Source organism: Hesperophylax consimilis, chromosome 12 (genome assembly GCF_061612785.1).
Source record: "Hesperophylax consimilis isolate HC1 chromosome 12, BYU_Hcon_1.0, whole genome shotgun sequence".
NCBI classification, from domain to species: Eukaryota; Metazoa; Arthropoda; class Insecta; order Trichoptera; family Limnephilidae; genus Hesperophylax; species Hesperophylax consimilis.
Genome location: NC_142847.1, coordinates 12668799 through 12683494, shown reverse-complemented (window position 1 = coordinate 12683494; position 14696 = coordinate 12668799). Strand labels below are relative to the sequence as shown.

General features: G+C 32.9%; 1 protein-coding gene across 1 annotated transcript in view; it reads right to left on the bottom strand.

Moving 5' to 3' along the window:
* The window catches only part of LOC149419169 (uncharacterized), an 80827-nt gene extending 66849 nt beyond the window's left edge, over positions 1-13978 (bottom strand). Inside the window, exon 1 of the mRNA XM_089637716.1 lies at positions 13955-13978. The gene's annotated coding sequence lies outside the window, so the exon portion shown is untranslated. The remainder of the gene's footprint in view (positions 1-13954) is intronic.
* Positions 13979-14696: the final 718 nt, after the last annotated feature.

The window sequence follows — 14696 nt, the reverse complement described above, 5'->3', positions numbered from 1 at the left end:
AAAAAATTCGGTTTATGGGCGAAATTCCTAAAAAATAAAACTAGTTATTTTTATACTAACTTTGGGCCGGGGAATCCGAATCTGGAAGAATTAGGTTGCGGCAAGCAATATTAACTGAATTACACGACTTTAAAATTTCGACGCACAAACAATTTAACTGGCCATTTTGAACGCTTTCTGACAATAAAACAAGTTATCTTTATACTAACTTTGGGCCGGGGAATCCGAATCCGAAAGAATTAGGTTGGGGCAAGCAATATAAACTGAAATACACGACTTAAAAATTTTCGATGCAGAACAAAATACAATACCCCATTTTCGACACGTTTTGACAATAAAATCCATAGAAAAATTTTAAGTCGTGTATTTAAGTTTATATTGCTTGCCCCAACCTAATTCTTTCGGATTCGGATTCCCCAGCCCAAAGTTAGTATAAAGATGTATAAAGATAACTAGTTTTATTGTCAGAAAGCGTTCAAAATGGCTAGTTAAATTGTTTGTACGTCGAAATTTTAAAGTCGTGTAATTCAGTTAATATTGCTTGCCGCAACCTAATTCTTCCAGATTCGGATTCCCCGGCCCATAGTTAGTATAAAAATAACTAGTTTTATTTTTTAGGAATTTCGCCCATAAACCGAAGTTTACCCTCCTTTTATAGTAATTAAGGTAAATCGAAAAGTTTTATTTAAAAATATTTCGAATAATCCGTGTCCAGCGATTCCGAATATTTACAATATTTTTGTATCATATTCTGTTCTGTCACCACTGTTCATGTTATTTTTGCAGTCCATTTTCAACATGTCAGATTCGGAGGACAAACATAACCTTAAAATTCAAAACTACTTTATTTTGTTCGAAAATCGGTGTTGCTATAGTTATGATTTTTTATAAATATTTTATTAAATTTCCGGAATCGGTTGATAAGCTGCTACTTTATTTTGTTCTAAAATCGGTGTTGCCAGAATTATTAAATTTTTTCGTTGCATTTTATTAAATGTCTAGAATTTTTTGTCACACTGTAGTAGCTTGCATTCCGAGTGCGGCGGCAATACCAGACAAGCGTTGCGAGAATCCATGTTACCATGTGACACGCGGTACCGGGGGAGATTAATTTACATGTCCCGCTCGCTTGGGCCGGCCGGTACCTTCCTATCGACAAAGAGGGTAATTTACATATTAGTGTAAGGAGAAGTTTATTACAATGCAGTCGTAAAAAAATTGCGAGTCATTATTTTTACGTGTGTTCACACACCATTGCGGTGTGCACACTAAACGAACAATTAGTGGATTAGCCGATTAGCAAATTACACGAGTGGAAAAATGCAACGGATCAAACAAATGCCACACAAGTATCGTCGGAGGTTCAATTACTCCACTAGAAAAATCCTACACCTTTGCACAAGCAACATGTTACGTTTATTCCTTTTTGAATTTTTTATTTATTTGAAAATGGCACAAAAGTTCCAACTGATCCCGACCGTCTGGAGCCAGTGAGACTTTTGCATCCACAATTGGGGTATATTGTGAGGCTGAAGATGTTGGGAAGGGGTTAAGGAAGGTGGGAGAGTACATGGCTATTGAAATCTGGTCACCAAATACGGTTAAAGCCATTTAAAGCAAAGCTTCAATTCTGAATGATCATCTTACACCGCAAGTATACTTTATATTATTTTAAATGAATAAATTAAGAGCTAACATAAAATCCATCAAATAAAATTTACTTGCGCATGCCGGATTTGAACACGCGACCTTCGGATTGCTATTCGAAAGCCTTACCACTCAACCACAGAGGTAGTCACCTGATGATTTTTAAAATATAGTTATTCGTTAAGCAAAAATCTTCATTTCAAATACCTGTAAGATTCGGACTGTTCCATTTTGCCGCAGAACAGAAAATCCTTAAAAATGTGTTCTTTATAGAAAAGGGTCATCAAATTACATAAGAACTCTCGAAGTCCCAGACATGCCAATGTAATCTGATCTGATTATCTGTTCTTGTAATAATTTCGATATTTGAAATTTCTTGATAAATTTCATCAAAATTAAGAAAACATTTTACTTATTCGGGATAAAGACACGCCCATAACGCGCGTTTACATTTTATCTGAGTGCATCCTTCCATTCTACGACACGTTAAAAAATAATAAGTTTCAATAAAGTCTTTATTATTTTGACCTGTTATTTAACATAATATTATAACGGAATCATTACATCCTTCCCACACACCAACCGTAAACTATATTCACCGTGAAAATTTCCCATGAGGCAAATCAGGTCACCAAATAATACTTCGTTTTTATCGACTATCTTCGATTTTATTCCGGCAGCCAATCTTCAATCGATATCTCCTTCCGTTTATCATAAAATTACTTCGAAAGTACACCGATTCACTTACTTTCCACGAATAATCCGGTATAGTTCCTCAATAAGAGTACGATAAAATTATTATTGAGAAAAAACCGTTAAAACAATAATAAGATTTTATTCCAGAATGTATGCAGTACATTCCATATTTTGAAATATTTTATAAAATATTTAGAATAAGACAAAATAATAATACATAGATAGGCACAAAAAATGTGGAATTTAACTGAAAAAAGATAAACCCAAAATTGTGTTCAAGCAGCCGTTTATGAATGATATTAATATTTCTACCTGCTAATAAAAATACATATTATTATTGATCGTGATTTTCGTGCACCCCACTTTTTATAATCGTATATTATACACAAATTTAGGGCTACTTGGTTTGCATATTTTTATTTCCATTGGTACATAAATAAAAAATTTGAAATCTCGTTTTTTTAAAATACTTAGGACGGGTTGTTTCAGAGAATTAGAACAATTAAACACACCATTTTCGGTTTTTGGTGCATGCGTTATTTGAAATATTTCTGTGTAATGCGTAACATCGTTCAAGTTCAATGATTTTAATTTCAAAATTGGAACTACTTGTCATATCAGACAAGCGATAAAATAGGTGCCTAAATTATTTTTTTAAATGTGCATTATTTTGTTTAAATAGATAACTGAATAGAGTGGAGATACGTCACTGAGACAACGCGCGTAGTTTCATCTAGGTCCAGAGGACACACATTATACAATATTATTTGAATAGTTCTTCTTTTCATAAGCGGTGATACATTTTTGTTCAATTAATATGAATATAACGCGTATTGTATTATTTTGATAGATAGAACAAAATGGTAATTAGATCTAGGCAGAACTGATTCCGAAATATTGCAAAAAATGTATTCTGACAATTATTTATCACGAACGCCTAGTTGTATCTTCGTTTTTACATAATTATATTCTCTATTCTTAAATCCTGTATTCCTCTAGTATAATTTGAAACCTGTTAATTTGACTGTCCTAAAACGAGTCTAGTTTGACAGGCAAAAGCTTCCTTGCATATAATGTAATGAATATTATAAAAAATAAATAAATTAGAAGGGTAAATTTCTTCCTTTGAAAGTCAATGATATTGAAGTAATTTAAAAAAAATAAATACTTATCTTTAGCTGCAACAATCCTATAATGTCCCGTGAATTTTTTGCTAACAAATTTATTGTAGGTATTTTATTTATCAGAAAAATCTTACAATATATGTGTACACACATATATATATATATATATATATATGTATATATATATATATATATATATATTTATATAGAAAAATATACATAACCTAAAAAACAATTTCCATTAAAACGGTAAAAAAACGTTTCTTTGCATAATTTTACTTTCTCGAATCGTGAGCTCGTGCGATAACTTTTTATGCAAGCTTAACTTTTTGTCTAGCTGTATAAAATTATATTTTTTTAATTATATGACTTCCACCATGAGCTACGAAGCTTTTAAATAAAAATTTAAACGTCAAAAAAAATGATCAAATGTTCAAATTTTTTTGATTTCTTAAGTTGAAAAAAAAAGATGACCAAATTGTATTTTGATATCTAAAGAGAGATAACACAAATTACTGAGAAAACGAGTTATTCACATCAGTATATTATTAAATTCTTATAAATATTTATAACTTCACGTTTTTTGCAGTTATATTGAGTTATACAAGTTAAGACATTCCAGGAATACACGCTATTTTTCGCAAGTACTCGCTAGTTCTTAATCGTTATAATGAAGTCCATCTTTTATTATGACGATTCTATCGAAAAACATTGAAGAGTGAAGTTTATATCTTTTGAGATGCAAATTACATCGATAAAGTGACCTTTTGGTCTCAGAACTATAGAGCCTTAGATCCCCTTGATTGGGATAGGATAACCCCTAGTACATTGTAACGGTACAAAGCAATACATCCCGTCATCGTAAAAAAAAATCATCGACGATTTCAAATCCATTGATATACCTTCGATCTTAATTTGATGATTACGAAAAAGTAATCTTAATTCCTGAGATGTTAATTACTCTATCTCTATCTAGGATTGTGATCTGCGCGATCATCAATATTATTGACAGATGAATACAATGTACACGGTGTCCGGAAATTAATGAAATTTAAATAACACAGGGATTCCGACAAAACATAATATATTTTTAAATTTTTAATCATTAATGAACTTAATTTTATTTTAGACTCTTTCCATTTTTTTGAAACGCTATCATTAAGAAGCTATTGGAGCCTGATCTGTGCTAACGCATTTTAAAATACAATTAACAACTCATAGCAATCCTGCAGCTATCGATTTTTTATCGACTTTGACACGAGAAATTCCAACTTTAGACTCGATTTACTCGATAAATGTAAGCCTAAATAAAAAAAAATATAACTACAAAATCGACTCCAAGTGTGATGTAGATTAACTAATTTGCCGTTTATACAAATAGTTTCCGGACACCATGTAGAAGTAGATCTTAACTTGAGATTCATAAATCATGATTTTTATTCATTAGTTCAGAAAGTATGTAATCATATTTTTGAAAATTTCAAATGTAGTTCTGTAAATAAATTGAAAATGAACCCACTTTAACAAGCATCCGTGTGAGCACGCGAGGTAATAGCCAATTTCCTTTTTTATTACTGGTTAAAGGTTCCAAATACCCGGAGCCATTGGGACTATGGCAATTATGTATCATAACTATATTAATGTTCCTAAGTCTGTTACCATTTATTTAGATAATTTGCCTTTTCAAAGTCTACGCAAACTTGGTAATAAGTATAATTCAAACGATGTTTACCGCCACCATTCTGTGTCTAACCTAAAGTTCAGTCAATTAGAATGCTTTTAATTTGCACATTTGATCGGTATATTATTTATCTATGGTCTTTAAAACACCCAATCGTACGTAATACAAGTTTGATAATTACAAACGGTTCATGTTTATTTAAATTATAATAATATTTGGCTGATTTGTGAAATTTTTGTGAAAAGTCACCTCAATTGCGCTAAAACCTTTATAACTTTGACTCCTTTCTACAAATTTATATGATAAAAAAAAGTGGGTGTGTCAAGCCTACGCAAGACAGAAGTGAAACTTCTAGTTTCAGCTGATGCTTGGCGTGGCGCAGTTCGCTGGTGTCTGAGAGAGAGGAAAGAAGAGAAGAGAGAGAACGTTCGTGAGCGGCTCCCCCACCTCAACAAGGTTTCACTTCAAAAATGCCACAGCCGAGAATCGAACCTCGCTTAACTGATTGAAAGCCAACCACGCTGAGCACCAACTGTAAGCAAAGCCGCATAAATTGATTATATTATGTAGGTTCTGAAAATATGAGAGCTTGTTATGTTTTATAATGTTACCTACATCACACCCAAAATATAATATATTTTTAAAAATAATGTACAATGTACAGAAATAGAATCCCACACAAGATCGCGTAGTGCGCTCTAGCGAACGGATATTTTATCAGAGGGAGATAGTTTTAATTTTTTTTTCTGTAAATTATTACATATTATCAAAATAAATAAATTAATTAAATAAATGTAATACAATTATCATAATATACGGATTAGATAATAATTTTAATCCAACACAATAACGCAAAGCGCGCTCTAGCGGAGTAATGTTTTATCACAGTGAGATAAGTGTTTTTATTATTTTGCAATATTATTTTCTTTTAAAAAATGTTCTGACCTACTAAAAAATAAGATATTGAATGAAAAAGGCGTTAAAAACAAAAAAATAATGTGCGATGGCCGAGAATCGAACTCGGATCAACTGCTTGGAAGGCAACTATGCTGACCATTACACCACCAACGCCAGTTGTCGGGATGAGCTAAGAAGCATTTATATGTTACTTCAAAACTTTGACTAGATCAAATGAACTTTAATCGGTGGTGGGGGTACCCGCATTTTCGTTTCGGTCATGAGTCGGTTTTACTCCGGTCCTCGAAATTGCATGACGCGCGTAAAGAAGTTTCACTTCAAAAATATAAATATATATTTTAAAAACTCCTACTATCACCATTGCTTGTGTTGTGACAGAGGGCTGCCAGTCAGCCGAGGAATTGAGCGTGCGACGCCTGGGTCCGGCCCAAACGCGATGCCAACTCATCTACTGACCGGTAATAAAACTACTTTCTTACTACCTACGTACTTGATTTATACCTGCTTATTTCTTTCATACTCAGTTTATGATGTAAAGTAGTATACATTGTAATTATAATCTTGAATAACTTAAATAAACCTTCAAGGCGTGAAAAAGAAATAAATGAAATAAAAAAATCACAAGTAAGTTCGGAGGGCGAGAAGATGGGTAAGGGGAAGGTTGAAAATAATCTAGTTATTCATTTAATTAATACATTTGGAACACGAGACCCTTTTTGACAAATGCGTGAAATCAAAATTGAACTCTAAAGTGTTTCAAGCGCAAGCGATTATGTAAAAAAAATATACACTTTCCCGTGGCAAACAGGTTTAAATCGCATATCAAAAAATTCCAGCTAGGGCGAAATTACAATGCCACCAGCGCACAATCGGTTATCGATCGAAAAAAATGATTCAGTCACTAAAAACATCTAAAGTCAATTCATGTAGTTCATCTCTTACCAGTGTGATAAAAATATACACTTTACGTTTTATTTGATTAAACTGAGTTATTAATTAACACTTCTTTTAGGGGCTTTTGCATAGGAATAGTAAAAATTATACGGTATTGTATTTAATGATAAATGGAAGTTTTCGACTGAGCATAATTATTTCCACCAAAGAGTTTTCTGGGGAGTGAGGAATACATATGGTTGTTAGTCCCAGAGTTTCTGCACTGAAATTAATCCTGACTTTCTAGTATTACGCCGTAATCTGATAGATAATCAATAAAAGAAATTCTAAATGATGATATGTATTTATTATAATTTTATTTCTACGAACTCGGAATGATTGATGACTCCATCACGAATACATGAGCAATAAATTGTCATCGTAATTCCGTCTGCTTTACCTGTGTTCATTTACAAACTGAAGAATTCCTGTGTATTATTGTAATCGTAAAATCCATAGAAAATAAATTAAGCATTCTGCATGCGTGGATCCTTTCAATAGAACACGTGCTTTGTGCTTCGTTCGCTAGATGCCGCCTGATGTTCACGTGGCATTCCATATTCGAATCGCGCCGCCATTGATGTGGTGACACTTGGAAGCCCGCCAATTGGCACTGTGACAGGGGGTGGACGATGCCAATCGGCAATATGCCATCAGCTGTCGTCTCTGATCTCATCTCTTAAGGCGTTATATGTGACACTCTCCATCGATTAGAGATGTTACCGGTAGCGGGGAGTGTCACGAATGCCAAACAAGGACAGGAAAAGGTGTATTGAGTAACGTCGCGACACTTTCTCCTTTTATATAGTTGTGCACGCATTATGACACTAAATAAGTGCTGCCAATTTCTTTGTCAACGAAGAAAATATTTATTTATTTATTTGTTTTGTAAGAAACAAACAGCTTTTATATAATATACAATGATATATATAAATATACAAGTTAACTGAAGTCAAGCCACAGAAGTTTCTTATGTTAAAGTTCATAGGAAGTGAAGTTTTAATATCTTAAAATTAATTTGGTGTTAAAGGAAGGGGAGAGGTAGAGGAAAATAGGAAGAGGATAGGAGATGCTCCCGATACATTCCATACTCTCATATTAATAATCGATCGTACGCATTACTTCATATCGATATTTCTTTAGGTTATTACCAAAAATGTCAATGCTGTAAAATTTTGTATTATATTGTGCACATATACGAGTAATTGGGGAATTTTTTCGAATGTATAAATTTACTTAATAAAATATACTTTATCGGTGATTTATTTAAAAAATATGTACTATATATAGGTGATGGCAACCGGTGTTTAAATAGGGTTTTTGTATATATTATATTTATATCATGTAGATAATTGATTTATGTATGTATCTTTAGCGATAAAGTTATATTATTTCATAGTAGATACTTATTCTTTGTATCTACGGACAATACTGCACAAGCATCCGAACTGCTCTAACTACGGCTAAACAGAGCCAGTGAGACTTGGCATCTACAATTGGAGTATTTTGTGAGGCTGAAGGGCATGGAAGGAGAAGGAGATGAGGAAAAGGGAGGTAGAGAAGTACCTACCTGGCAGATAGAAGATTTAGTCACCAAAAACGACTAAAGCCATTTACAGCCATAATTCAATGAATGATGGTATTTTACCAGGGCGATGCTGAGAGTATCCAACAAAGTGAATTACCCATAGTATCTCATATTTGAAAAAGAGCCCTGAATTTGTGTAAACCACTTTACTTATTCGATAATGCTAACCGGTTTTGGTATAACTGCGATCATCAAGACAGATTAATAACTTAGACGCCAATAAATCCAATATGAATCGATTTCAGGTTAGAAAAAAGGCATTATAAAATAATGACTGAGATGTGGAAGTCGTGTTTCTGCCAATTTGTCCGAATTTTCATTGAATATTTTAATTCTTATTAAATCACTTGAATAAACGAGTATTACTCGCATGAGATAATGTGGGGGCGATATATAAAACTGACAGCCGGCAATTTCACGCGTTTGGAGTTTAATTAGTAATTACTGACATTTGATACTCTTATAGAGTTTGAGTAAATCCCGCAGGATGGAAAAAAATCCTGATTTATTTCGACGAGAATTATTGCCAAGTTGAATTTGAGGACTATAAGCACTTATGAATATGCGCAGGAACGTCATAAAAAAACATTACTTTTAACCCCAAAAATAATTTCATCATTTTTTGAGAACATTATTTTCTCTCCTGGTTTTTTACATGTCTTTAAGAAAAAAAGCAATTTCCCACTTTCACATTATCGTTTAATTAATTTCCCCAAGAGGGGATAAATCTCATACTAATCAACAGTTTTAGTGGCCGGGAAAATGTTGTAATACAATTTAGAACAGTTTTACCATGAACTTGAAACGATGGCACTTTTTAATGGGTTTTATTTAATATGAAACCGAACAAGGTTTGAACCCGCGACCTCTGGCTTGGTAGTCGAGAGCCTTACTCCGTTACCAAAGATCTCTGCACTAGTTAATTTTAAGCATAATTAACTACTCATAACATTTACACGCATTGAAAATTAACCATTCAATTTCATGAAGGAATTTTTCGTTTATCGGAGGCCAATGTTACACGGGAAAATCGCTTAAAATTAAAACTTGTCAAAATGAGCAAATTCTACAAAGGTCTCGTTAAATTTGAAAAAACAAGCCAAAGCTATACAGTATTACTAAAAACGTTTGTGTAAATATTACATGGGGCGTAAGGTCAGAACAGCGAAAAACTTGACTTATTACCATAGCGTTTGTTTGGTTAAAATGGTCTTAGACTAGGCTCAAGGCCGACTTTACCACACCAACGTAATAAGACGGTTAATATTTAGTATTTTTTTAGTTTAATATGATGTTTGGTAATATGTTGGGTTTTCAAGCGACAGATGGCACCAGTCATAAAGCTTACTCCAGAGTCCGACAGATGTCGCTAGAGTGTAGCAATTGCCTGTGGGATATTATTGCCAGACAACAAGCTTCTAGAAACAGAGAATTAACAACCCTCGGGTAATGAACAGTGTAGCTAAATCCAGATTTATTTATTGTAACGTAAATAAACGCAATTATAGTAAAAGAACCTTTTACTATTCACAAGAGTTCCCAAACGTTTTAAAAAATAAATAAATACACATTCTCCACCATTCGAAACACATCGCTCTCACTTTCAATATTATTCAAGAATGATGAGTTTATTCAACTTGTATGGTAGGCGACACATTACGCTATACACATCATGGCTTGGCATATTTTAGCGTATCGCTCGCCATACACTACCAATGGAATATGCTGAAATATACCAAGCCACGCAAATATAGCGCGCTTATAGCGTGGTCTGTCACAGGCAACATTGGTTCAATTTATTCCTTTCATGGTGATGTATGTAGCGCCGAATGGACGCAAAAAATACGATACAAGAATTTCGCATTTATTATACCCATATGATAAAAATAAAACTAACATTAACGAAAGGAGTTAAAAAATAATAATTTAACATTTAGAGCGACAGACAATGAGAAGTTGCTTTTAAAATGGTGCATATTAAAATAGTGCATAAAGTTACAATAAAATAAAATATTAGTGTAATATAATCTATCCATAAACCTTCTTTTTAAATTGTAGAACAAAATATGTTTGTGGTTTTTTTGGTTCGGAACTTAGGAACGTACGTTAATTTGATTATATTACTAGCGCACAAGTATCCATGTTCGAGGGTAAGACTCTCAACTAGGAATCCCGGCGTGCACAAGTAAATTTTATTTCATGAATTTGGGTTAATATCAAAATATATTCATTTTAACAAACTTATATGATATTGAAGGACGTTCCAGAGTGGAAGATGCTCTCATTATTGCAGCACGTTCCAGAGTGGAAGATACTCTCTCGTTTCAGAGTAGAAGATGCTCTCAGTATTGCAGCACGTTCCAGAATGGAAGATGCTCTCATTATTGCAGCACGTTCCAGAGTGGAAGATACTCTCTCGTTTCAGAGTGGAAGATGCTCTCAGTATTGCAGCACGTTCCAGAATGGAAGATGCTCTCATTATTGCAGCACGTTCTAGAGTGGAAGATACTCCCAGTATCACTCTGGTATAAGACCACGATTCCGAATTGAAACGTTGCTTGAAATGGCTTTATCCGTGTTTGGCAGCCAGATCTGAATAGCCGGGTACTCCTCCACCTTCCTCTTCCTTATCTCCTTTCCGTCCTCACTATCTTCAGCCTCACAACATACCTCAATTGGGGATGCCATAGTCTCACTGGCTCCAGAGGGTTGGAATCAGTTGGGACTCTTGTGCCGTATTCATAAAAAAGTAAAAATCAAGAAATATGAATTTTCCAGTTTTGAAAAAAATAATTTAAATAATTTTTTATGTTAAAACACTATTTCATAGGTAGGCTCGTCAGAATTTATTCAAGTTCAACAGTTCTAATTTTGAAAAAAAACAATTAAATTCAAAGCAAATCAGTGTTCATTGAACCAGTGTTATAAGTACACAACCGAAATTAATGTTTTTCATATATGTTATCGCATATTACGTGCTCTAAATCCCAAGTGACAATTTATTAAACTATGGTATTCACAGTTTTGGATAGTTTGAGACATAAAGATATGCGAAAAAATATGGTCGGGTGCTAGGTTTTTCTGTGGTTTTCCAATTAAAGTGAAAGTTTTTGAACTCAAATTCCGTCGGCCAGAGCCAAGGAACATATTATTCAGCAAACTTACTAAAACAACTATTCCATGATAAGCTACCTAGTTGTTCATGACTGTTGCACGAATTCAGACAATATTTTTTTCTCCTTTTTATTGATAAATTCCGTGATAATTTTAGTTATTCCTTTCCATTGTATATTTAACTGTTCAATTGTCAGAAATGTGTCAATTTCATGCATAAAAGAAATAAAGTTGAGAAAAACCAACGTAGTCATACCAGAGGCTTGCGCTCTTAAACTATCTTTGTTTTTTGTTGGCGAGACGTTCTGCATTGAAACTAACCTTGACAAAAGAATTGACAACGAATTATTTGGAAATGGAACACTGTTTTAATGTTTCATAAAATTTTTCAAGAACACGTCTGTTGTTTTAATTTTTCATGAGAAAAACTTTATAAAAATTAATTTTTCACCTCACAAACACGTGTTCCAACATCTTTATAGTATATTCGTAACTTACTAAAAGTTTATGAAGATACATATTAATTCATTCGTTAAAGGTCTGCAATTCCGTTTTTAACTGGAATTCCAATAATTTGAAAAGATCTTAAATTAGAAATACTCATTTTTCTCCGTCTACTTTGTGTAAATGTTGCATATTTATTTCGTTTTATATTTAAAACTTGTTTTGATAAAAATGTCTATCAACAGCCTCCGTGGTCGAGAGGTAAGGCTCTCGACTAGCAATTCGGAGGTCGCGGGTTCAAATCCCGGCGTATGCAAGTAAATTTTTGTTAATTTAATTATTTTAGGAAAAAACTATTTTTGCAAGTTACGATTATGCCGTATGCAAAATGAATCCCAACGGGGATCGATCTTTTGAATTGAGATAGAATTGAGTTTGTATACGGATAAAACAATGTACGAGTATTCTTCTGCATATTGCGTATGCACATGTTTTTTTTTTTTTTTTTTTAAAAGAAAGACAAACATTCCCAGGTTACGAATAACCCAACAATGTTTGAAAATCTCATACTACCACCACAGAAAGCCGAAAATGTTGCTTGTGTTGTGATGGAGGACTTAGCCAGCCGAGGAATCGAACACGCGACGCTCGGGTGAGACCCAAGCGCTATGCCCACTCAACCACTGACCGCAAACAAATAATTCATTTTAATATTTCAAAGCATTACTTGCAAAAAATGTTTTATTTTATTATATAATTACAATAGCGACATCTATAAAAAGCAGATTATGAATTCATTTAAGTATACCCTAAAAAACTTACTAAGAAAATAAATCGTCTAAAATAATTGCTTCAAATGTTCATACTAATACCATTGCCGGGATCGGGAAAGAAATCATTATGTGAACACTTCCGTAATAATTAATGCAGAGGCCTCGGGTCAGAAGGTCGTTTAATTTATGCTCATGGGTTGTTGACTGCAATTATTCTTATCAAGTTGCTTAGCGACAGAAAATACTCGTACAGTCAGGTGCCAGGAATGTGGGAGTTACATGGAAGCTAGAGTTTGTCCCATGGGAATTTGAAATCCATTTTCACACAAACTTTTTTTAAACTTCTGAGACTCAGTTAATTCAAATTAACACGAACTTTGGTTAAGGCGATGCACTACGTCATGTAATATTTTAAATTGAGCCGCTATCAATAACAACCCTTACGTAGATGGCGATAAGGTTTGAATTCCTGCTTAACACCACCCGCCTGTTTTGATTTATGCAAGAAAAAAACATGGCCAAAAAGTGCCTTTTATTTTATTTTGTGTATGTTCGGGCATAAATATTTAATTTTTTTTCGATCATTTTATAAATAACATAGTTTTCCACATATACAATAAAATCATAACCGAAAATGGGTTCGTAAGTAGGAGATTTTGAACTTTAAAGCAGTTTTCAAAGGCCTTTACATTATTTTTTTCTGGGCTTATAAAAAGACCTATCTAAAAAATACTCGATTATTTTAAAGGCCAAGATGTATTCTACTTGCAGTATTTAATTAAAGCATCTGAAACATTTCTAGGCGACCAAATTTTCAAACCAAAAACACATGATTTTGCATTACTACGTATGGCATCGACTTAAACCTGTTTTTAGAGCTTGCAACAATAAAAGCGTGTTTTAAAAATTTGATCGTTTATATGTTTAGTTTTTATTATAACCAAATAGTTTATTGATTTTTTACTATAACCTTACAATATAATATAATAATTTTTTAATTTTTATTATAACCTAATAATTTTGCAAAAAAACATACCTTTTTGTATTATTATCTTTTCGTGTAATTGTGTCGAGTTGAGTGTTCAATTGGTCTTCTCCTCTTACAAACAGGTTTCTTTCGTAGGGAGGCACAAATGATCTGCAAAAGGAAAAGAAGGACTAGTTAATTATAAAAAACATGAATTCCAGAGATCATTATTTACTCTCTGAATATTTAAGGAACAGTGTTGGTGAAAACAGAAAAAAAACCTTGTTGAAAACCTGATATTTAATATATTGTGAAGATATTTTATTTGTATTAACTTTACACCATCTTTATCGGTTACATTGTACTGTTTATATTTATTATTTAATACAAATTTATATGATACAAATTATTTATGTTCTCCCGACTACAATACTATGCTCATGCTCGTACCATGGTAGTCGCACGTTATTATAATGTAATAACAAGAATAATAATATTATGTAAAAACATAAATAAAAATATATATGTTTTCAAATAAACATAAATAATCAATAAAAAATAAATAAAAGATGTCCATTTCGAATGAAGTCAAAATCACTGAACTCATTACAGTATAGAGATGTGAAGAACTTCCGAGAAATAAATTGTTTAGTTTTATATGGCACGTAATAATTTTTTCCATGAAAGCCTCACATACAAATGCGTAGGATGTAAGAGGTAGTGACATGTAAATTATTTTTATTCTGAGTTAGTAATATAATATTTATTTTGCGGTGGCAATATCACAAAATCCCACCGAATAATCCGTGCT